Genomic DNA, 25,137 nt, shown 5'->3' with positions numbered 1-25,137 from the left:
TGAACATCAGTAATATGTTTCACACAGTATCAATTTGTGTACCCTTTTGTGTACGTTCATTAGTTTCGGTTAAAAGTAATGAATGGAATTAACTTTATTGATCTATTGTATACAACTTCGGGTTAGCGGTTTAGTTAAAAATAAAAAAAAAGTTTAAGAGATCCTTATCCTTATCCTCTCTTTGGAGATCTTTAATTAATCACTATTTTGTATAGTTAGGAGCTCTACATTAGTAGGTTGACTTTTAAAGTTTTGATTTTAATATATTTTTAAATGATGAACCTACTGTGAAGTATTTAAGCCGCGCCAATAATAGTCGCGGCGTTGAGTTTCGCGTAATGTTTGGAAAATTTGGTATATTATTGTTTAGAATGTAAAGTAAAAAAACTATTAGGTTACCAAAATATATTTTATTATAAAACGTATGTCATGTATTTATCATTAAAATTCAGAACCCTCTACATAAATTGTTCTTCTCAACTGAATTTTAATTCAATCAAAGGAATTAATTCCCACAGAAAACTAAGTTCAACGCGGGCGGTCAACAGATAACAATGATACATGTAGTTTATAAAGAAAAAAGTTGTGGTTGTAATTTGACATTGTAATATGTAGCTATGAGGATAGGAGGATGGAGGTATGAAGTTCGATGTCTATTTGGGGTAACATTTTGAAAGGTGAAAACGTTTCTTTCTTTCTCGTTTGTCTTTCGGATATAATTTGATATGATTTGACAAAACTGTAATATAAAAGATACATACGATTTTTTTATTTGTTTGTTTTGTTTCACGTGGAATACAACAGGTATAGAATCTAGTGTTCTGACATTCAATTCTCCGCCTTTCGTCCAAATTCAAGGCACTTGAGTTGTAGAACTCAACGTCGTTCCGAGATATTGCGAGGTGAGTGGCGGAACTCAGTGCCGCGCTTCATCAACTAAACCAAAATGACAGTAATTTAATAATAGAAATTCAGATTTAAATGTTTTCATTTTCTGAGTAAAATTTGAACTGCACTACCATACGATTGTATAGCATATAGATACCAACATACCTTCTAGAGGCATCTCCAATCTCATACATTTCCAATATTCGAACTAAATAGATAAGGCAAAGTGAAGACATGAGCATTCCATATTAATCTCAAGTAAAAATAGTTTCCAAGTGAATCATATTTTGTGATACAAGTGATCGAGTTGTTTTATAATAGAATTCGATAGGTTTGATATATTATAGATTTTGGTTTATTTTTGGGGGTTGTATCGCCGAATGGTAAAATATGATATTCTTTTAGATTCATCATGTCTGTCTGTCCTTTTGTATGTCACAGCTAGCTTATTCAGAAACTATTACTGTAGGTGTATTTTTTCTATTTTCACGCTGTATCCCGTGTGACACTAATGTTAAGCACTTGATTCCCCAAGCACTGCCCATTTGAAAATGGTTAAATGCTTTATCTTGGCTATTACAGCGATTAAACGAAAAAACTAATTTCCTTGTGAGGAAATCGAACACATAACCGTTAAGCTTATAGTTAAGCTATGCCGTTACAACAGTTTCTATTACCAGTATAATGCAGAAAAATATATAAAATATAAAATTAACAAAAGCGTAAACCTGCTCAAGTACTTAACAAGCCCATAACAGCTTTTAAATATTGAAAAACAATTAACATTGATCTCGTACAATATAAATATTTGTACGGACGTTTATTACAATGTGACTTTCTAATATTTGTGATAATAGTAACGCTTCAAACGGTCATATTGAAATGAAGTTCATTTGGATATTACTTTTTTTTTTGAAATCTCATTATAAATTAGTTTTCTTGTGCAAGTAAGATTTTGTATTTAAATGGTTATTGATGCTAATAATGTTTGTTAGTTCATATGGATATGGAAATAAAGTGTCGTAACAGCCCAAGGAATATAATAGGGTAGGCAGAAGGAACCTGGGTTCCTTCTATTATATTCGATTCTATTTCCGCTCGGCGGAATGAATTCAGTTGAAAGTGGGACACGGAACGTCATAAAGAAGAATCCTAGTCCTAGTGTTTTAACACTAGATTTCTTGGTTCTTCTCTGCCTTCTCTACTAGATGCGGGGTACAGCGAGAGGCTAAAATAAAAAAGGTATATTATAGGCAAATTCATAATTTCCCATATAGCCTCGAGAAATACTCTCTAAGAATGAATGGCACTCAACTAATTTCTATAGGAAGAAATCATTATTAATGAACTGGCACACAAAAGGTAAGCTAATCCTCACTAAGTCCATACTTCGATGTAAATTACCTCCTCTATATAAAACGGGCCGTAAGAAATGCTTTTACAATATTAAAGCTATAAATTAAGTTGTAGTTACGTTTGTGAGATTTATTGGTATTTAAATTATTTCATGTTTTCTTTTGTAATTATTTTGTTTATTTTTTATCTTAGAAGTTTGAGAGACAATATTTGAATGTAAACGCGATGGTTCCGGGTTCGATTCCCACTTCCTCACCACATACAAGTTCTGCAGTTCAAATCTATGAAAGTTTTAAAAGGGTATTTATTTATTACTAATCTATATATATAAAAGGACTTGTCCTCACTGACTGAGGTAAGACGCACGCACAGCCGTAACCGCTGTACGTAGGAACGTGAAATTTGGACAGATATTTACTTTCGTAATCTGGACATCCACTAAGAAGGGATTTTGTAAAATTTTGACCCTAAAGGGGTGAAATAGGGGTTCAAAGTTTGTATGGAAAAAAAAATAAATCGGCACCGATTTTTATAAAATTTTAAATTTAGATATTTAAAAGTATTTAATTGAACACGTGTTTCATCGTTTTCTAGAATTCTCCCCCTAAGGGTGCAAATAAGGGGTTGAAAGTTTGTATAGATTTTTTTTTAAATCAGCACCAATTTTTATAAAATTTAAAATTCAGACTCTTAAAAGTATTTAATTGAACACATGTTTCATGGTTTTCTAGAATTCACCCCCTAAGGGTGCAAATAAGGGGTTGAAAGTTTGTATGGAAAAATCTTTAAAACGCCACCGATTATTATATTTTTTTTAATTTAGACTTAAAAATATTTAATTGAACATGTGTTTCATGGTTTTCTAGAATTCACCCCCTAAGGGTGCAAATAAGGAGTTGAAAGTTTGTATGGAAAAATCTTTAAATCGCCACCGATTTTTATAAAATTTTAAATTTAGACTCTTAAAAATATTTTATTGAACACGTGTTTCAAAGTTTATTAGAATTCACCCCTAAGCAATAAGCAGGCGAAGCTGCGCGCGTCCGCTAGTGTAGTAATAATAATCTTAATGAGCAATGCTTAGTATAAAAACGCGTTATAAAATATCGTTTTTCCCTTTTAGCTATAATAGTGAAAATTTATATATATTTTTAAACCATAACTCCATACTTAGAAACTAGGTCATTTGTACTAAACATTTCATGTTACATGAAAAATCGCTTGGAGAGCGTGAAAACAATTTTAATTGCGTGGCCATGGCATTTATGTTATTAGCACTTAATAAGGCTTAAGATTAAATATATACGATTTATTTTATCTGTATTTCTTTTTATTTATTCTTGTTATAGTATACAGTTGGGTTCGATCTCCACTAGGAGGAATGATTTAAGCTATGGGTATGGGTTCTCCACATCTCTACTCTTCTGCGGGGGAAAAGCATGAAATTGCTATATGCCTCCAGAACTCAGCGGAAGGTGGGGCTCGAAGTGCCTTAACACTAGACTCCCTCTGCTTACCCTGCTGCATGCGGGATACCGAGTGAAGCTAAGAAAAAAATAAGATTGATCTAAAGAATATAAAAGTCGCTTATTCAGTGGCTGCACAGTAGCTCACTAATGACCGCGGCGCGTTTCACCTGTTCTGTAGAAGTGCAAGTTTCCAGGTCACACTGTTGTATATTACTCCTTAAACAAGTAAGCTTAAGCTCAAATGATGACGTATAAAGCTCCAAATTAGGCTCTTTTTCTTATTTTAACTGTAAATTATATGGTAATGAGGTTCTAACACTATTTCAAAAGCCATTTTGTTTCTACTGTCGGCCGGCAAAACTTTACGCTTTCTCTTGTCAACAGAGCGAAGAAATGAAAATAATTAATTTCTCTGAATTGGAATGGAACCCATCACCGTCGCGTTGCGTTGCAATGGAATTTATTCCTAAAATGGTTAGAATGGAAGAAGCTAAGTTCGCGCTGCTTACTTTCATAGAGTGTTATACACTTACCGCGTAACTTTACATATTTTTCTGTCCTAGCTGCCAGTCCACGGTGTATCCTACACCTAGCAGGTAGCCTAATGCTAAGATTCTCCGTTTCCCATTTGCCATTACCGAGAAAAGCCGAGAAAGTAAAAAATATATAATTTATTTTCCCAAGTGGGAATCGATCGCACAACCTGTCACGTTCACAGTAGAAATCTTTTGCCACTACACCTGAACCCTCTTGTGTATAAAATTATTAAATATAGATTTAAGAATAATCCTTAACTAGATCAACAACAAACTGAAGCTTTGAAACTTATTCATAAGTAATTTACATAAAGTTTAACTGAAATCCAGGACTTTAATCCAAAAGCTGATAAGTGTTTAACGAAATTACTCTTAAAAGCTATTATCAATCAAATACAATATTTTATTTTTTTTATACTAACAAATAATATCTATTATACAGGCAATATCGATTCTCTCGGGAGGTTTGAGGAACATTAAGAGATTTTTTTATCCGAGAACAAGAAAAAAGATATTTTTAAGATTCCGTATTCAAAAGGAAAAAAGAAACCCTTGTAGGATCTCTTTGTTGTCTTGTGTTGATTATTTACGATTATTTACGCGATCTCAAGACCGCGTGGAGGTATCAAAATCGCTTGAATCACTTGGCCAGTTTACAGTCCATATAAACAAAGTACGAGCTTCAACTAGTCATGTATACCTAAGGTATAAAGGTATAATTACACGTGATTTCTTATTTCAACCATAATAAGCTTTTAGCACCTTCATTGCGTTAATATAGATATTGAATTAACACCGCCTACCTTATACAATGGTTGTGGGTTCCATTCTAGTCAGAATACAATAAAATTTCTTAATAAATAAAGCAATTAAAACATAAATGTCTTACTTTTTGGATTTCTTTTTCAGCAAGGCATTGTGGCCTGTGCTTTCTACCAAAATGTATGGTGCAAGTGTCATGGCAGAAAGAGGAAATTATATAATTCATAGTGGGAATTGAACCTACAACCATCGCGCTTACAGAACAAGCCGTTAACTCTGTAGTTATACAGCGATCGTGGAGTCTCCGAATACGTGTTACCTTACAAGTTACACTAATCGAGAATCGAATACACTATCTCTTCCACAATAAGTAAAACCTCTGTACAAAGCTCATAATGACAGTATAAATTATGTTCCAACTTCCTGAATGCCAGCGGAAGGCCCTCAAAATTGTATCCCTATGGACTGTCAAGTTTCGTGATGTCACATTAAAAATTAACGCGAGCTAATGTTACCTGATCTCGTACAATATTCATTATAGTACAAGTCTACGTTTCATCTTACTAGAATTTGGTATACTATGTGCTATACTTTTCAGCTTTCACGCTTTATCCCGCATATAAAAAACCGTTGTATAGAAAAATCTAATGTTCTTTTACACTTCGTTCCTTTTATGCCTAAATTTATGACTTGCCACAGCGATTTCGAGACACGCCGTGGTGAGAGATGTAACACTGCGCCGCGTTTTGTCAACCTTTGTTTTATATTATTATATCTCTCAAACTAAAAAAATGGAGATTCTTCTTAGTGGTAATAAAAATGAACTTACAATTACAGCGAACTGGATCACAGCACTATCTGTAAAAATTAAAAATGGCAAGTTTAAAACGTATACTTAAAAATAAAATTATTTTAATAGTAGAATAGTTTACAGAAAAAATATTTTTTTATTTTTTCTTCTTACTGTGTTCCACACGCACACAGCTGGGTAGGCAGAGGGAATCTAGGAACCTAGTGTTAAGATACTCCGTTCCCATAAAGATACTTCAGTTTCCCACTTTCCGCCAAATTTTAGACGCATTGCGTCTCAACACTCAGAAAGTTGAAACGAGCTGAAAAAAAAACGAAATATCAATCCTTATCCTCCTGAACATTTCTCCCAAAAGGCTTATCAAATACAAAAAAAATCGAGTTTCAGATATTAGCACATAGAAACAGACAAACAAACTCTCCTCTTTTTTATACCACAGATTGTTTATGTATTACTCTGTCCGTCTAATACCCTTTTAGGAATATCAAATAATCAGCGAAGCGTTGTGGTTGTGACAACCACGCAAGGTTGACATATTGTAAGCGACTGAATGAGAAATGAAGATATCAAAACTGGCGACAACAAAGCGAATTGAATGGTTTAGATTTAAATAAAATGTAAACGTATGAAGTATTATCATCATCGTATATACGTCGTAGCGCAGGAGTACATAGGACAGTTGTGGGTTCGATTCAAATAGGGGGAATTAAATATGTATCTAATATTTTCATTTCTCCGCTCTGGTGATGAGGGAAAAACGAATTCACCCAAAAGTGGAGAACGGAAATGTCTATTGGAACAGAGTGTACTAAAACCGTGTTTCCAGGTTCTCTCTGCTTATCCTGCTGTTTGCGGGATACAGCGTGAAACTAAAAAAAAACAAACATTATATTTATCAAGCTGTCTTGGCGCAACGGCATAACGTCCGTCCGTGAACGCAAAAGTTCGATTCTCACTCGCAGGTATGAGGTTATAATCAGAGCGGTATGGCAAAGCGCGGCGTTGAGTTCCGCCACTCAATACGCAATATTCTATAATTAAATAAAAAAAATAAATCAAGATAATTATAATAAGTATAATTATAATGGACGACACGCAATTAGTTCAGTGTGAATTCCATTTCTACTTCAAGTGCGTTGTCAAATAAAAGCGTAAAATAAAAAAAAAATGTAAGTACATCTCTAATTAACGAGTCCTAAAGAGGGCTTGCCTTTTCTTTGTTTTCGTAATTAATTTTTTCGATGAACAGAAAATTAGGTTTTTTCATTGTTATTTAGTTCTAACCTTGAGATTTAATTAATTATTTTATGACGTACATGGTTCCATTCCTAATTTATATGATATTCATTATTTTCATCTCTTCACTCTAGCAAAAAAAACAAAACGTGACATCGAGTCCCACCTATTAAAAGGTTCCCTCTGTGCATACAGCGGGAAGAAAAATCACTTAACAAATTTCTAATTAACTGTACATTAATAACACAACATATTTTTATTAAAAGCCCATCGTAGCGCAGTAGCACAACCGTGACAGGACAGTTGTAGATTCGATTGGAAGAACGAATTTTTAATATTTACATTTCTTCACTCTGGTAGTAAGGCAAAACGTAGCGTTGAGTTCCGCCTCTCAAAACGCTATGCCTCAAAAATTCAGGGAAAAGCAAGCAGCTAAAAAAAACTGAGAAACGGGATGCTTAAAACAAGGTTCCCTCTGCATACCCTGTTAAATGCGTGATACAGGGGTGAAGCTGTAAAAACAATATTTTTAACAATTTACAGCCAATAGAAAACTACTGTAAACAGTCATAACCGAGTCACGTAACATTGTCGTTCCTCTCAGTTTTCCTTCGCCCCAAGCTGTCGGCTGACCCTCACATTTGTTAGAAGGTATTTCTGACATCAACTCGTTTAGGGGCAGGACCTCTTGGCCATTGTTTTGATATGTTGTAATGTGACTGAAATATTGTAACTGAATGTAAAATATCAAAAATTTGTTGGAATATGAGTTAGTTTTAAAAAAATCATCAGTTTTTGTAGATAATATTAGAAGAATCTTATTAGAGGCTGTCGTTCCGGTAATATAATAATTACGCGGCGTTGAGATCCGCCACTCAATACACTTGTATCAAATAGTTAATAGTCTTGAAAAATATTTTACTCAATAGTCTTGAAAAATATTTTTACAATTCTATACGTAGAAAAAATATTCATATATCTTTAACTTTAAAAAAAAACAATATAGTTATAGTGTCCAACTAGTACTGAAATGAACTAAAAAAAAAATTGTGACCTTATAACATTATACAACAACTAGTGAAAACCAAATAGCACAAGCTCCACTATTCACAAATCAGAATTCGTCATACATACATACATATGTTCATCAACATAACATAAATAAGCGCGGGGAGTATTCAGTGGGAAATGACAAAAATCCCCTTGTTACAAAAGTGGGTCTTGCCTCGACCCGCTTAGAAGAAACGAGTCAAGCTGCCACTCTCGATGTGGGTTAAATCATCCGAGCTAAGTACCTAACTTACTAACAGCTAAGCGAGATGTTTAACATATGCGTTATCTGGTTTTTTTAGCACGCTGTATCCCGCACATAGCAGGTTAGGCAGAGAGCATCGGGGAAGATAGTATTAAAACATTCCGTTCCCCGTTTATGTATTATATATGGGATTATAACGAATGATTAAGGCCAGTCGTGGCGCAGGGGCATAGTGTGACTGTAAAACCGACTGGTTGTGGGTTCGATCCCCACTCGAGGAGATGAAATATTTATTTAAATTTATATTTTCATTTCTTTGCTCTGGTGACAAAGCAAAGCGCGGCGTTGAGTTCTGCCACTCAACACGCAATATCTCGAATAATTGGGCAAAAAGTAAGGAACAGAGTATCTTAGCACTAGGTTCCGGTTCTATTTACCTTCCTATGACGGGAAAAGCGTGAAGCTTTAGAACAAACAAGTGTATTTATTCATAATATTTTTTGCATAAACGTTTACGCTTTATCCTGCATATATAAGAGTAGGCAGAGTGAACCTATAGTTAAGGTGTTTTCTCTATTTTCCGTCCAATTTTTGAGACATTGAGTATTCAGTGGCGGAATATAACGCTGCGTGTCGTCTTACCGGGGCGAATATAAATCTTTAAAAACAATGTTTAAAGCTCGACCATTTAAAATCACACCCTAGCACTTCTATACCTATACATAACGGGTCAATTGACCGTCTTTTTGAACACTTCTTTACAATGGTATCAGCGTATTCTTAGTTGACAACCCAATTTCGTTTCACAGGCCTCGGGGGTGCGTTTCGGGATCGGAGATTAGAACTATAGTTAAGTTTTCGTTTCGTTTAAGTTTTCGCTTTTCTTAGCTTATACGATTTAGAAATACTTACTCGTGTATGTTACTTTTTTATTTATTTCTTTTCAAACTGAGTGAGGAAATAGAACCAGTTAATGTACACGTATATTAATTCCCCCTAGTTGGAATCGAAGTAGCTACCATCGCGTTTACAATCAGATGCTGTCCCGCCACAACTATTTAATAAAATTATTAAATACAAGTAAATTATATACCTTACACGCCTCCGCAAAATAATCAAAAGCTTTTACGTTTTCGTAACTTGATAGCGTTAATTGTTGTCCGTTCGTTAGTTTTTGTATTCGTCATTCGATAAAGAATACGAGTGATGAAATAATTAACATTAACATCTTTAATGAAATATTGTTAAAAAGTTACGGGTTTTTTTTAATTTCACGCTGTATCCCTCAAATACGACGGTAAGCAGAGGGAAACTGGGAACCTAGTTATAACACTCTGTCCTCATAAAGACACTTTATTTCCCTACTTTCGCTTTGCCTCGTTACCAGTGCGAGGTAATGAAAATATTTAATTCCTCAAGTGGAAATCGAACCCACTTGTTGCGTTTACAATCGCACGCTTGAGCCCCTGCGCTACGACTGGCCTCTTCAATAGATTTTTAATATATCAATACTAGTAGCTTAATACTAAAATTCAAGTTAACAGACGCGTACGATTACGATATACGATACAAAGGAAAACGGTTTCACAAACATAATTTTCTCTCCTCACGCTTATTTCGCTTCAAAGACTTATATGAGAATGTTTCCTTATTGAAATATTTACAAATACTTGCTTTATTTGGATATTTGTTGGTATTATTGCCAATATTTGTATGTAAAACTGATTCGTGTTAGAGAATGGAATGAAAGTATGGAAGGTAAGTGAATATTTTATTTTTCTTGTGTGTTGTAATATATGTAACGGAAAGATGAAAAAGAGAAATGTATTAAATTAAAAATAGTTTGTACATTGCAAAGTTTGTAAACGCAATGATTATGGGTTAAGATATTTTTTTTCATTTCGTGGGGTGGCGTTCAGAGAATTCGGGGTGGAACTTAACGCCGTGTTAGTATTGAAACCAAGACAGAATGAAATGCCTTAACACTGAGATTTTTCTGCCTTGTCTATTATTCACGGGATACAGCGTGAAACAAAAAAAATATATATTAAATTTATTAACAAAATCTTAGATCTCCTTTTATTATAAAGCGTGCGAAGGAAACGTGAAGAATATAATTCATAATCGAATTTAAATGTAGGTACGCGGTTATAAGGATTTAGACAGGCTCACGTTCCAAAAGTCGTACTTTCTCCAAATCAAATCACTTTTATTCGTTCCAAATTTTATGCTATCTTCAAATTTGTCTTACAGGACAAGTTCTCTGTCTTTATTAACCTTTTTTTGTATTGTAAGTCTATTTAAATGTTAGATGAGAGATTTTTCCGGATAACTTTTCCCCCAATTTTCGAGATTCGATTTTTTGTTATGTTGCGGAACTTAACGCCACAATAAGCCTACTAGACTGGGGAATTGAAAATAATTAGAACATAATCATCCTACCTAATAGGGATTCAACCCACAAGCAGCAATGCGCCCCGACCGCCTGTGAACCTATTTTAATTTAAATAAATAAATGCAAATTATGATTTATTCATTTAAAAACAAATGCAAATAATAAACACATGTCAAACTAAATCCCCCTGGAGTAAGTAAATTTCACGGAACCCTACCAAAGCGGAGTAGACATTAATAAGGGCCAGATGCGGCGAACGGAGGTCGAATACTAATTATCAGAATAAATGAATTAATTTCTTAATAAGATTGGATAACGAAGTTCTTGTGTTAGAAGCCGTGGTAATTGTTTCTAAAAATTTATGGATATTATTATTATATTGAGGCCGTCATGGGGCACAAGCTATTTTTGTGGGTACGATTCCTACTTTGGGAAATGAAATGTTTTCATTTCCTTGTTCTGGTCTAATGGGAACGGAGTATGTAAACATTATGTTGTCAGGTTCTCTCTGCATATCCTCCTGTGTACGGGATACAGTTGATAAAAAAAGAAGAAAAAAATACGTGTATTTTATGTATTTCTCGTTAATTATTATTATTATTACTGAAGCCGAGATGGCAGGGGACAGCATCTGATAGCAAATGCAACAGTTGTGAGTTCGATTCTCACACAAGGGATTGAAAAAAGGGAATGACTCGGTGTCGAGTTCCACCACTTAACATTCAATACCTCGATAGGTTCCCGCTGTCTATCCTACTATGTAAAAAAGCGTAAAGCCGTTAGTTACATAAATTAATATCTCGATAAATAAAACAACAGGCAAAAAAAGAGTTAACAACTAGTCTAGCACAATTAATTTACTATCCATACCTATTTAAATAGCAGCGGAAAATCCTTTATTTAGGGTCAAACAAAATATTCGTCGAGATAAATAATTCGGGCACCTCTGGGACAAAAGACACTCTCTACAACACTGCATACGAAATTGAGTCTATTTCAATTGAAATAAGATCGACACGACAACGCAAAATTGTATGTAATTTATTTCCTATCAATTCTAAAAGGACGTATCTGAATCGAAATGTGTATTAGGAAAATGAATCTTATTTTTGATATATAGAGCTCATTTTGTTAGGATGGTTTCTTGTTAGGATGTTCAACGGACTTGAAATATATATACTTCATGTTAGATACATACATGTTAGATTTTCATTTTTTGTTGTTTATTTTATATGTTACTAATTTTTACACCACGTGGTGAAATACCAGGTGCCCGAGGTAACAGGTACAGTGGATTATATAAGTACCTAGCCACCTAATAGCCTACCTCGATAAATTAACTTTATACACAAATATTTTTTTATTCTAACCAGTATTAAAATTAGTACGTTCAAAGAAACAATGACTTCAACTTTGTAAAATTTGTATCGAATTTGTGACAAATTGTCTATATACTACTTAGCCTATATAAAAGGTAAAGCTGAAATTTAATGATCATCAATTTTTGCATGTTGAATGACGGACCTTAACGTTGCGTTTCCGCTTGTTCCCAGAGGGAGGAAAATTAAACAATGTATTTTCCCAAATGAGAATCGAATCTACAACCGCTGCGTTTATTCTGAAACCCTGTGCCACCAGTCGGCTTGTTACAAAAATAAAAAAAGTAATTTTAAACCCATTCAATGGACAAAAGAATTTACTAAAAATAATGCTTTAAAAACCCTTTTGCTAAAGGTACATTCTGTGATAAGCAGGAATGCTATTTTAATCCACATATCCTTGTTGAGGATAAGAAACGTCTTTTAAGCTTATCTGCACGATAAATAGAGACCACACAGAATTATTTTAATGTAAATATTATACTCAGTTCTTAATTGTTTGACTTTATTGTTAACATAACCTTAACTACATATATCCTGCTGCACTTGATAGGGATAGGCAAAGGGAACCTAGTATTAAAACATTCGGTTCCTCAAGCAACACTGCGGGTTAAGTGGTGAAATTTAACGCCGCGTTTTACCTTGTTGCCAGAGTGTGGATATAAAAATAAATCATTCCCGTGGGTAGGAATCGAACCCACAACAGTCAGTCAAACGGTGTGCCTGTCAAAATGTTAAAACCAAGTTTAGATAAAAAATAATATTAAAGCCCTCATATCACTAATCATCCAATTTCAAAATAGGACTATGTGGCGGGAAACTTATAATAAAAAAAATTAAATCGCTCCCCTTCACTGTAGTCAAGGCTCTGTACAAAGTAATGAATTGTGCGTCACAAGCAGCCGCTCGGCGATCACGGAAATTAATTTCTTCTAACCGCTTTATATTGTTTTTCTTCGACAAAACAATTGCTTAACCCCTTCTATAGATATTACGTTTAAATTTAAAACGTCAAAAGTATTTTCTCGAACAATAACTAAGAATATTTGTTTTTTTCAAAGTAATTTGAGCAGAATTATATATGAACTTTGCAACTTTACCACTTGCTATGGTAAACATGGAAGTTACTCAATAGACCACCAGCCAAGTTGACCGTTACAAAGAACGCCTTATAAAATGGGAATACACCCAGAACAAGCAATCTGTAACTGTGGTGCCAATACCATACCGGCCTTAACTGAGTGCTGCTCATATGACCTTGTCTTCGTCTACGTTATCTACGTCTCGTATAACTTCCCACAATTTGGCTAAGGCAACAGGTAGTGCATGACTAAACACCAAAAGACTCCAATCACTCACATTTAGAAGAAGAAGAGTGATATTCATAAACAAAATTTTACGCCACGCCAAGTTATTGTGTTACTTAAATTTAATAAAAAATACTTGGTTAATGCTAGATTTCCTACGTATCAGGAATACAGTGTGAAGCATAAAATATATACATGCATAATAATATATTAAACATAAAAAATATAACATATTGAGACCAATCACAGGTACAAGCGCGTTAATATAGGCGCGATAGATTGTGGGTTGATTCCCACTCGAGGGAATTAAATATTTAATATCTTCATTTCCTCTGGTTACGAGGCAAAGCGTGGAATTAAGTTCCACTACTCAACACGCAATGCCTCCAAAGTTCGACAGAACGTGGGGAACGGACGTGCCTTAATAGGAATAGAGTGTTTTAACACTGGTACCCAGGTTCCCAGGTTCCCTGTGTCTACCCTGTCGTGTGCGGGATTGCTGAAGCTAAAAAAATATATAAAAAGTAAGTATAACCAATGTATTGCTTCATCGAATTTTAATAGACCTTTTTAGGATCCCTTTTACATATTCAATTTGGAGTAATCGCCTGAGGTCCCATCTACCTAACATCTTCTTTAGAGTAAATTCATAAGGGCGTTATAAACTACAAGTTTGTCTCATAGTGAGATTATTGGTAAAAATAGTCGGTTTTTCTATGGAATAGACATAGGTAGCGTCAGCAAAATATTTTTACACCAATATACATATGCAGTATATAGTTCATTTTCGTGTCTGTGCCTATACATGAACAAGCATTGTAGTTCAAGAACCGCTACTCGGTACATAATGTCATGAAAGATGAGCGGAAAATGTGGAATGGAGCATCTTAAGTTTAGTTTCCTTCTGCTTACCCAGATACGCGCGTGAACCTAAAAAAAAGAGTAAAGTATAATTTGAGAACTAATAATTCTATACGTTAATCATATATTTTTCGACGCAACAATAAATAAAAATTGTCGAAGTCTAAAAAGTTCTTAATTTGATTGAAAAGTGCTATACATTTTCAAAAATACTATTACAGCTTAAATAAAATTTCCTAACTAAACTCAAAATCCAATTAGCCTAAAGCACACAAGAAAAAAAACCCGATTTAATTTCACAAAAAATACAATCTAAGACGAAAGAACAAAGCGGGGTGAGATTTAAACCTCTCTTATTTGCTATAATTGAATTCGAACGATAAATTTGACATAAGACCGTTGTCACTAGCAATAAGGGCAAAAAAAATCTCATAAATTGGTATGCCCATTTTATTTTCTGTCGCTACCCTTAGGGCAAGGCAATCAGGGCACGGATATAAAGGGATGGTATATACATCGTCGTAAAACGTCCTGCACTCAGATTATACGAGATTTGTATCGAACGATGTTTTCCTTTTTATTAATATATTATATGTATGTAAAGATTGGCTTTTTAGAGTTTTCCAACACGTTTGGGCTAAGAGTTGTTATTATAAGTGTACACTGGTGTAAGAATGGCACAAGAATGTGGCACGACATAAACACGACGAATTCCGCCACTCAACACGCAATTCTTTTAGAATTCGGAGGCCAGTGAAAAATGGAATTGTCTTAATACTAAATAACGGACTGCCTTAACGCTAGGTTCCTAGATTCCCCCTGCCTCTACCAATTTACGCTACATTCGACATGATTTTATCATTGAATAAATAAGAAAGATATTGGTTTAAAAGTTTAAAAGATACACTTAAAATAAAAAACTAAAGTGACTTATCACTAGTCTTTATGTGTCACAGTACAAAATACAGATATAAAAAATATACTAATAATTAATTGAAACGCTTCACAAAATATTTAAAAGAATCTAGTATTATATTTTCGTCAGAGTTACTTCTATTTTTTATTATCTCATTAGATATTCACATGAACAACTTACGAACAAGATATTAAATTATACATGCTGAGCATTAAAAAGCATAAAAGCTAAGTTTTAAACAAGATATTCAGTTTTCGCTGGCTCCGAGAGTATTCAGTAATAAAGTGGTTGAATAGAATCGATAAGTCAATTGAAAGGAAATTTTACCGAAGTTGTAAGAGGCTTTCTTCGTTCATTTCGCGATGGTGACTCCATGAGTGCCATTATTAACGTCTCAATGCTCCAACAATATAATGAAATCTATAAAGTATTAAATTTTTCATTTATAAATCGTGGATTTGCTGTGGTTTATACTGATTTTATTGTTTATTATTGGAATCAAGTGACTTGTGTATTTGATCTGTTTTGATTGGTAATTGATAATTTTGTTGTTGTTTAAGTTTTATTTGCTTAACACAAATATTACAAAATACCATAGAATAAATTATCGATATAGTAGATTCTGTAATTTCACTTAACGTACACTAAGTGAAGGATGGAGTGTTTTAACACCACGATATCGTTGCATATCCTACTATAAGTTGAAAGCGAGCGTAAACTAAAGGTTAAAACAGGACCCTATTATTAAGACTCCTCTGTCCATCCGTCTGTCTCCAGGCTGTATCTCATAAGCCTAGGTAGTTAGACAGTTGAATTTTTCACGGATGATATATTTCTATTCGTGCTATAACAACAAATAAAATAAATATTTAATAATCTTCCATATAATAAACATTATATCTGTCATTATAATAAAAATAGATAATGGCAGGGAACCTATTGTGGGCGGTCTGACTCCAGTTGTTTTAGAATAAAACAAGAGCGAGTCGGACTTTAAAGTACATAAGTGAATGAACACCATGTTCTCTTAATTTATTCTGTGTTCTTTAGTACTTTATAGCGGTATAAGGAAATAATGACAGGATTTTTTCGTTAATTATAGAAAGCGGGCTAACAACAATCAACAGAGAAGCGTTAGAGTAATTTATGGACTGTCCGGGCTCCTTTAGTGTGGTACAAATTTTAGGAGTGAGCGTTAGAATGTTCATTTTTTACACCTACATACAATTATATATATTTTTTTTAAATGTCCCAATATATCTATGTACTATATTATGTAGTAGGTACATAGATATTTTGCTACTTGCTATTTAAAAAGCAATGCCCCTAAAATAGGGCGAAAAGTGAGAATGGAGATATAAACACTAGGTCCACTCTACCAACCGTGATATACGGAAGAAAATCATTTTACTATTTAACGAAAAACATGTCTTACAGCAATACAAATAATGCTATGCGATCTTTTAAAGCCAACTCTATATCTTAATAATATAAAGATAATTAATTACTTTTACGATACCCAAATCAAATAATAAAAAGCAAAAAAATAATAATATATAGAAAAACGCTACAAAATGGTCACTTACACCCTATTGATATAATTTATAGTATAAGAGCTAGCGCGGTTGAAATACAAAAGCCAAACATTTAATATTAGTATATTTAACTTCACTATAACCGGAAAACGGCTCATTTTTCATCATTAAAGTTCTATTATTACCAAATACAGTTAAATAGTAATTGTAATCTATTATAAATATTTATTCATTTTTATCATCATTTACATAGAAATGAGATGATTTAGTTTCCTTATATTATAGTTATGATTTATTCTTATGTTATATATTACTACCTATAATTATTATGAGCTACTACCCACAATGCCAAAATTTAAATTACTATTAGTAATTAGCTTATATAACATCTACTTCAATTTGATGAAAATAAAAACATAAAATAGTTTAGTAAATCTTAACAAACTTAAATTAAAAAACAAGGGTGATTTATATCAAAATCAGAGAAGAAAGAAAAAATAAAATAAATAAAGTAATTAACTAGAATAATAGCCATAATTTAACCGAAACTATACAATAAAATTTATTTAGACTATAAAGCTTAACGTCATTACTTTCGACAAAACAAGGGCAAGTGTGAAAAATTGTTACAAAATGTAAATACAGTAAACTTTTGGTCCCTAATAAACACCTTTTGTCCTGTTCTTATATTCAAGGATGGCAGATGATAGACAGAGATACAATATGGCAGGTAGATTTGATTCCGAGTGGAACCTAACAAATGTCGGATATAAAAAGTATTTTTTATATTGAAGGTGCTTATTCGTTATCGTGGCGTCGTTAAGATGTAGTTTTATAGTACAAGATGGTTATAAGTAAAAATTAGCTTTAGCACTTTTTCCGGTTAGCAAAGCAATTTTGTGCAAATCGCGTATTGACAGATCTACTATCCGAATGGGGGGATCAAACCCACAACAATCGTGTACAGCACATAGCACGGTAGTTAGACGGAACTTGGGAACCTAGTGTTAAGATCCTCCGTTCCCATTTGGACACGGTGGTGGAACTTTGTCTCGTTACCAGAGCGAGGGAAATAAAATTTCAAATGTTCAAATTTAATTTCAAATAGTGGAAATCAAACTCACAACACACGACTGTGCTGCGACGACTTCATTTGCTTCATCAAATGATGGCATTTGTCAAGGGAAGTCGTCGCAGCATAGGGCTTAACAGGCATATTATTTTTTCCTTTTTTTGTGGGACATGAACTATTTATATTTAGATATTCACTATTCAGTCAACATTTGCTTAGAGTAAGCAGTGTTGGGTCCATTAGTTTAAGTCAAGCGTCTCTAAATCTATATATATAAAATCGAAAGGTCACTCACTCATCACGAAATCTCAGAAACTACAAGTGCTAGGAATCTCAAATTTTGCATAGGAGTTATTTATAGGACGTAGGAGCTCGCTAAGACGGGAATTTGCAATATTCGACTTCTAAGGGGTTGTTCTTGGGGTTGAAAGTTTGTATGAAACTTCGTTACTAACAAATCCTAAGAGTCGCAAATGTTGCAAGGACGTCACTTATAGGACGTAGGTACTCGTGGACACAGAATTTCACAATAACGTAGTTCACGCAGGCGAAGCCGCGGGCGGGTCGCTAGTATAATTATAAAGTTAAAAAATGTTTATATGCCAAATGATACATTCATAATCGTATCGTGTACGAAGAAGCGAAATAGAAATATCCTGTCTTCTTTTAAATATATTTTCGTCTTCCAAATAATTTGAACGCCTATAAAATTTATCACGAGGACGGTTCTAGTGGAAAATTTAGAAAATTTTAATCTAAAACACCAATTTGCTGACGATTCATCCCATCGAATCCAATATAGCGTTTGAGAAATCGCTCCACAATTGGACAAAGGCAGGTGACAAATAAGGAATTCCGCTATAAATCACAATGTCTAGAGAACGCTTGAAATCTTTAAGGCTCAGGTTTTGGGATGTCTCGTGCTTAACTAGCATTTAGTGACAATATGCTAACAGGATTGTTGGTTGATGTGAGTTGTCTAAGTTGTAAGAGATTATGAAGATGGTGAACAGCATCTGATTGTAAACGTGGCTATTGTGGAGTCAATTTGTAAAGTATAAAAAAATGAAATTTGTATTTGTTTCTACTATTTATATTAATTCTTTAGGAGAAATCTGAAAATCAAATAATAGCTTAGAACGAAGTTGTGTTTACAAGCCTGAAGGTGAAATATTTTTTTAAAACTCAATAAGCTTTATTATTATATTGTATATTGAGAACATACTAAATCTAAATGATGAAGAAATTTAGTATAAGAAAAAATGGAAAAGTAATATCGAAAATTCCCGATGTTCCTATATTATTATACTTGTAATATATAAATCTTAAATCAGTTGTGAGACTTGCCATAACCCTTACAGAAGCTAGGCCGACATAAACCTGATTACTGCTGAGCGAAATTACTTCCCGCGGGTCATTCACCACGGTACAAGTTAAAAGGGTTTGAGGTTATTTCCTTAGAGTGAAATTTAGAAATTAGGAACAAGCGTAGAGCTTTATAAATGTTACTGATTTATTCAATGTTACATAAAACCGTAACCGAACCGTAACCGTGGCGCAGGTGCACAAGTATGCGACTGTAACGTGACGGTTTGTGGATTCAATTCTTTTTCGAAGGAAAATAATATTTATTATTTTATTTTCTTTGCACTGGTAACGAGGAAAAGCACAGCTCTAAATGCTTCGAAAATTCAGCTGAAATTGGAGAACGAAATTATTATGTGCAAGGCTGATGAAAGTTTTGGCTACAGTTATAGATAAAGTATTTACAGTAACAATTAGAATATTTTTTTTAGTATGCAATGATATCGATGATGTAAATTAGCGACTACGCGGGATTAACCATTCCGTAAATGAAGGACGCTTACCAGCATTTGTGCGACAAATAATATTTAGATAATAATCGTTTGGATACCTAAATTTCGTATACCACATAAACTGCACAATAAATTTTTTAAGTAAATCCATATTGTATTTTAATCAAAATATTAAGTAATAATAATAAATTTATAAAACAACAGAGAAAATTGTAATTCTACCTAAAAAAAGAAAAAATAAATCGCTATCGCTTACACACTGCACCACAAAACGCGAACGCTTTAACCAAATTGAATGTTATTACCGTGATTCCCGACACACCTTCGCGCTGATCGTTTCCTGTAATGTTCACTTAAAATGAAAACTGCTTACAATTGATCTAATGCACTCTGTTTAATTGCTGCCAGTTTTTAGTGGAACATAGGTTTTTAGGTTAATGAGACCTAGGTTTATATGTTAATAGTTTTAAAGTTTTTTTATTAAGTTTCACTCATAGCAGGGCAATATTTAACATAATTAAATAAACATTATAACACCTCAACAGAAAATTCAAATAAAATATTTGATTATACACATTCTAAAGATTCACACGAATCAGATAGCGGCTTCCCAAACAAATGTATTCCAAAGACGCCCACCGTTTGACCGGCACCGATTTAGTTTGCGATAAGATTAAGATTGTAAAACACTTACAAGTAAATATTTATATATAAACATACACGGACAGAAGAGAAATATTTTTATTTCTTATGTGATAGAAGATATAAAAAATTGAGGCGGTCGTGCCACAGCGGCAAAGCGTCAGATTGTAAGTGCGGATTGTAAGATTGTAAGTTGTAAGACGGTTGTGGATTTGATTCCCACTCGGGGAATTATTTATTTTATGATTGCATGCTCTGGTAACAAGACAAAGCTCGGCGTTAAGTCGGCGGGACTTGTTTCGACTCATGCCTCGAAAACTGGGCGAAAAATGAGAAATGGAGTATCTTAGCACAAATGCTACTTGGAGGATACAGCTTGAAAGTTGAGAAAACGTAGAAAAAAACTCTATTACATTGTATGTAATGGTTGTTGATTGAATTCTAATTGGATGTTATTTTTTTTGCTTCGCCCTGTATGCCACGCAAGCAGCGTAGGAAGAGGGAACCTGGAAACCTAGCTCACTTCCCTGTTCCACTTTCCGCCAAATTCTCGAGGTATTGCGGATTCAATAGCGGAAGACAACGGCGTGTTATGTCTTGTTACCAGAGCGAAGAAATAAAAATATTTAGAATTCTACCTCTTAACGCACAAAAAAAGTAGGAAATAACAGTGTCTTGTCACCAAGTTCTATTTTTTATTATTTACTTTTAAGTACTCTGTTATATCCACTATTACATAGCTATCCCAAATGTTCCAACAAAAATATGGACATACAACTGACATGGTTACTAAAGTTATATAAAATAATTTAAAGATAAAATACTTTTAAGCTTACTTTTTAAAAATAAAAAAATAAAAAGACAATTACGATTGATTATAAACCTTCAAATTTCATAGCTTCAATTTTCAGTGTTTTCATATTATTATTATAATATAGCTTAAACTTTCAGTACTGCACATTCTCAATCGCGTGCCAAGATAGCATCACCGCCTACGATACGCTAGCTCGTAAACTAATCAGTTCACACTAGATACTATGCGCTTTTGTTTACATATAGCTGTAAATCAAAATGCAAGAGAGTAATGATGAATCTCTCTGTTTTTCTCCGTGAATGACAAATACAAGTACTTAGTGCGGAATAACACTTTAAACATATTAAGTAAATAGCATTCTCTATTGCCATGTTTTAATTCTGAGTATTTCTTTTTTGGAGTATTGGAAATTCGCAAAAAAAATCTACAGAGATGGACCATAACATTTGAAGCGTATAAGAATATCAACATAAATAAAAAATATGGCCTTAGAAAGTTTTGTATTTCGATTTTTTTAAATATCTTTAAAAGCTGCATCTGACAGTCGTGGGTTCAATTTTCATTTAGAGAAATTAATTATTTTCGTTTCTTCGCTCTGGTAACAACACATTGAGAACTATTTTTTTTGTTTTTGATATAAGATATCATTGTCATATCTTCAAGGACACAAGCTCAAGACACCCCTAATATCAGTTATCAGTTAAATTAATATATATACCAAAAAATAAGTTCATAAAATAATTTATGACTATGTCCAAACAATTGTTATTTCTCAACAACCATAAATCCCCACAACCGAAGCTCGAAGTGAAGGCCAACAACCGATTTGTAAGAAATAGAAAATTTATCCACGACCTTTGTAGTTTCCTTCAGGGACATTATTTGCGTAAATGTGATTAATCAAATGGAAACCCTTTGCGAATAAGCTTTGTTTCGGTCTTCTGGAAAAATGTACCGTAATATTTTGGTGTTAAGATTATAATCGCTTGGGTGGATATTTCATAAATAATGTCGCAGACGCATTTAGAAAAATAGGTCAGCTATACTAAGATTGAAATGAAAATAAGTTAGTGAAGTAGTTATTATATTTCTGAGGTAACAAGTTCGAATACTAGGGATAGTGTCAATTGTTTTTAGTTTTATTTGAAAGAAATTAAAAGTTAACTACTTATTTATTGTGCTGCAAAGTGACATAAATATATTTAATAAGTAACTACTTAAAATTTAAATGCAGCTGCATAAATGCTGTTGGTGAAGACAGTGTAGCATGGAAACTGCTGGACAGCCCTGCCGCGTGTGTCAGGCATGCCAGAACATGCAAAACCTACAGACCGACCAAGAACATTTCCCCCTCCACTTTTAGTCCCAATTCATGACACTGCGTGTTGTATAGCGAAACTCAAGGTCGCAGGTTTTTTATCAGATTGAGAGACTGAAAATAATTGGAACAAGCTGTAACTCCACTATTGTGGGTTCGATTCCCACACGGAGAAAATAATTGTTTTCATTTCCGTGTTGAGTTACACCACTCAACACACAATATTTCGATAGTTGGGTGGAAATTGGGAAACGGAATGTAACACTGGGTTCCCTCTGCCTACGGATTCAGGATATAAGGGATTCAGTGTGAAGGTATAGAAAAACTGTACCCTCGTACGACAATCGAACCCACTATCATTGCGTTTACAGTCAGACATTTCCACTAAACTACTAATAAATAACTAAACAAATTTAGTCTTATTTTACAAATAAATTATCTTAATAGACAGACGAGACAGACAAACAAATAAACCGGTCGTTTTTTTTAAACTAAAAGATAATATTGATACACAGTATTGCGCCGGTCGCCGTCCCAGCCCGATAAATGAGTTACTGCGGCGACGTACAAACGGTTAAGCTGCGAAAATATTATATTTCTTTGATTCGTACAGAAATGATATTGGAACTACATATTTTCCTATTGAATTTAAAGAAGCGTTAGTAAAAAAAAGAGTTTGTTTAATTTGAAATATTATTTAATTTCAAATATTTAGATTTTTACTTTTAAATATTTATTTATTTTCGTTTCTTCTCTTAGATAATAAGCCAAAGCGCGGCAATAAGCTCCGACCCTGTGTTGAGTGTTAATAAGTAATAATTATTATGGTAACAGGTGTTATTACATTTCACGCTCAAACTTACAACCCATGGATAATTTTATAGAAAAGAACTCTTTTATCAGAAGTCATACATTGTTTTATTATAATATTTGCTTTTGTAACACTATATAGTCTTTAAATACATACCTATATTATTTTAACACAAAAGTTATTTTAGTTATAGTAAGAGAGTGGTGAAAGGAATGTCTTATCACTCCTGATATATGGGGGAAAAGTGAAGTTAAAATGTGTGATTCATGGACTATAGGACGTAGGTCATCCAGCCTGAGATACCTATTAGTAAATACTTAGTAATAACTAAAATCTCACAGTGCTTCTGCTCGATCGCCACTGGCCGGAGCAAGGGGCGGTAAGGGATTCTTGCGTGAACCCCGGCGGAAGATTAGTAGCTACTACTACAGTTATCTTATTTTCTTTTAAATTAATAACTTCACGTTAAAATATAAATATACTACGAAATTTGTAGCGATTAACTGAAAACAACTTAATTTTGATAGTTACAAACGCTTTATATTAAGCTTTATCCTACTTATATCCTACTAATAATTATAAATGTGAAAGTTTGTGAGGATGAATGTTTGATCTACTTTAAAACCAAAAGTAGTTTTTGAACGGATTTAGATGAAATTTAACCAAGTAATATAGCTAATACATCAGAATAATACATAGATAACAGTTTATAATTTGGCTATAATATAACAGTAAGTTTAAGCGGGCGAAGCCGCACGTGGGTCGCTGGGACATACATTTATTATAAGAAAACTTTTATAATAGTCTAGGTAAGTCAGATGCTACCGTTTAAATATAATTTACTTTGGTTCGGTAAATAGGTCACCTGAAGTCCTGAAACTAAAATGCTATTTCAGAACATATTCTACAAACATACCTTCGTATTATATTACTTTTGAATATATTAGATAAGTTTAATGTATAACTTATGTAGATAATACGACTAAAATTATCTATCTAAATTTTTGATATTTTTTTTATTTTAAGTAGCGGAGTATGTATAGGAAAACTAATATATCTTTATAGATAAACATACTGAATATTATATTCTTGATTTCATCATCATCATCATCATCAGCCTGTCGTCGTCCACTGCTGGACATAGACCTCTCCAATGACACCCCACTGAGCCCATCTAGCTGAAGGACGTCCTACATTACGCTTGCCGAGGCGTGGGCTCCACTCTAGAACGCGCTTACCCCAACGGTCTCTATTCTTTTTTATTTAATTTCACACTTCGTTCTCATCTTTTAATCAATTTCAGGGTATAATATCTTTGCCCCTGCAACACGAATATCCTCAAATATTTGATTAAGAAGAGATTTAATCCACAACTCTCGCATTCACTGTTAAATATTTACCTACAACGCCACGGTACCATTAAAATAAAAGAATAATTGATTAAATAAAACACATATCCCCACAAAATAAAAGTGCACTTGGATAAACATTCATTTGTAGAGCAAACGTGTGTGGCCGTTGAGGCTAAAATATATAAAAATACAGTTAACAATACATATATTGTTCATACAACAACTAAATAAAAAGATAATATAAAAAACCTCATTAATATTCATTTAATATACGAAATAAATTCATTCATTCAACATTCATATTTGAGTCATTTTGATGCAGTTTCTTTCCGACTTCAAAAAGGAGGAGTTAAAAATAATGTCAATAGACATTGACCTAAAATATCGAAATTACATTAATAATAATTATACATCGAACTAAAGCTATTAAAATTGATTTTATAGAAAAAATATCCTAATATTTTTTTATTTAGATACTGCTCTGGTTATATAAAGTATGGTGTCAGATTCTAGCACCTTAATGCAACAGGATTGAAAATTTAGGAAAATTGTGTAAAGAATGTTCGAAAAACGTATAATGGTCGAGAAAAAATAAAATGTTTAAC

At 33.3% G+C, this 25,137-nt stretch overlaps 1 protein-coding gene across 7 annotated transcripts in view; it reads right to left on the bottom strand.

Moving 5' to 3' along the window:
- Window positions 1-25,137, bottom strand: part of nolo (ADAMTS-like no long nerve cord) — a 281,142-nt gene that overhangs the window by 169,278 nt on the left and 86,727 nt on the right. For all 7 annotated transcript variants that reach the window (XM_085191633.1, XM_085191640.1, XM_085191636.1 and 4 more), the window contains one exon: window positions 5,841-5,869. The gene's annotated coding sequence lies outside the window, so the exon portion shown is untranslated. The remainder of the gene's footprint in view (window positions 1-5,840; window positions 5,870-25,137) is intronic.

Source organism: Heliconius melpomene, chromosome 10 (genome assembly GCF_056956725.1).
Source record: "Heliconius melpomene rosina isolate 202511_hmr_F chromosome 10, ASM5695672v1, whole genome shotgun sequence".
Lineage (NCBI taxonomy): Eukaryota > Metazoa > Arthropoda > Insecta > Lepidoptera > Nymphalidae > Heliconius > Heliconius melpomene.
Note: the sequence above shows the minus strand (reverse complement) of the source record. Positions and strands in the feature narration are given on the sequence as shown.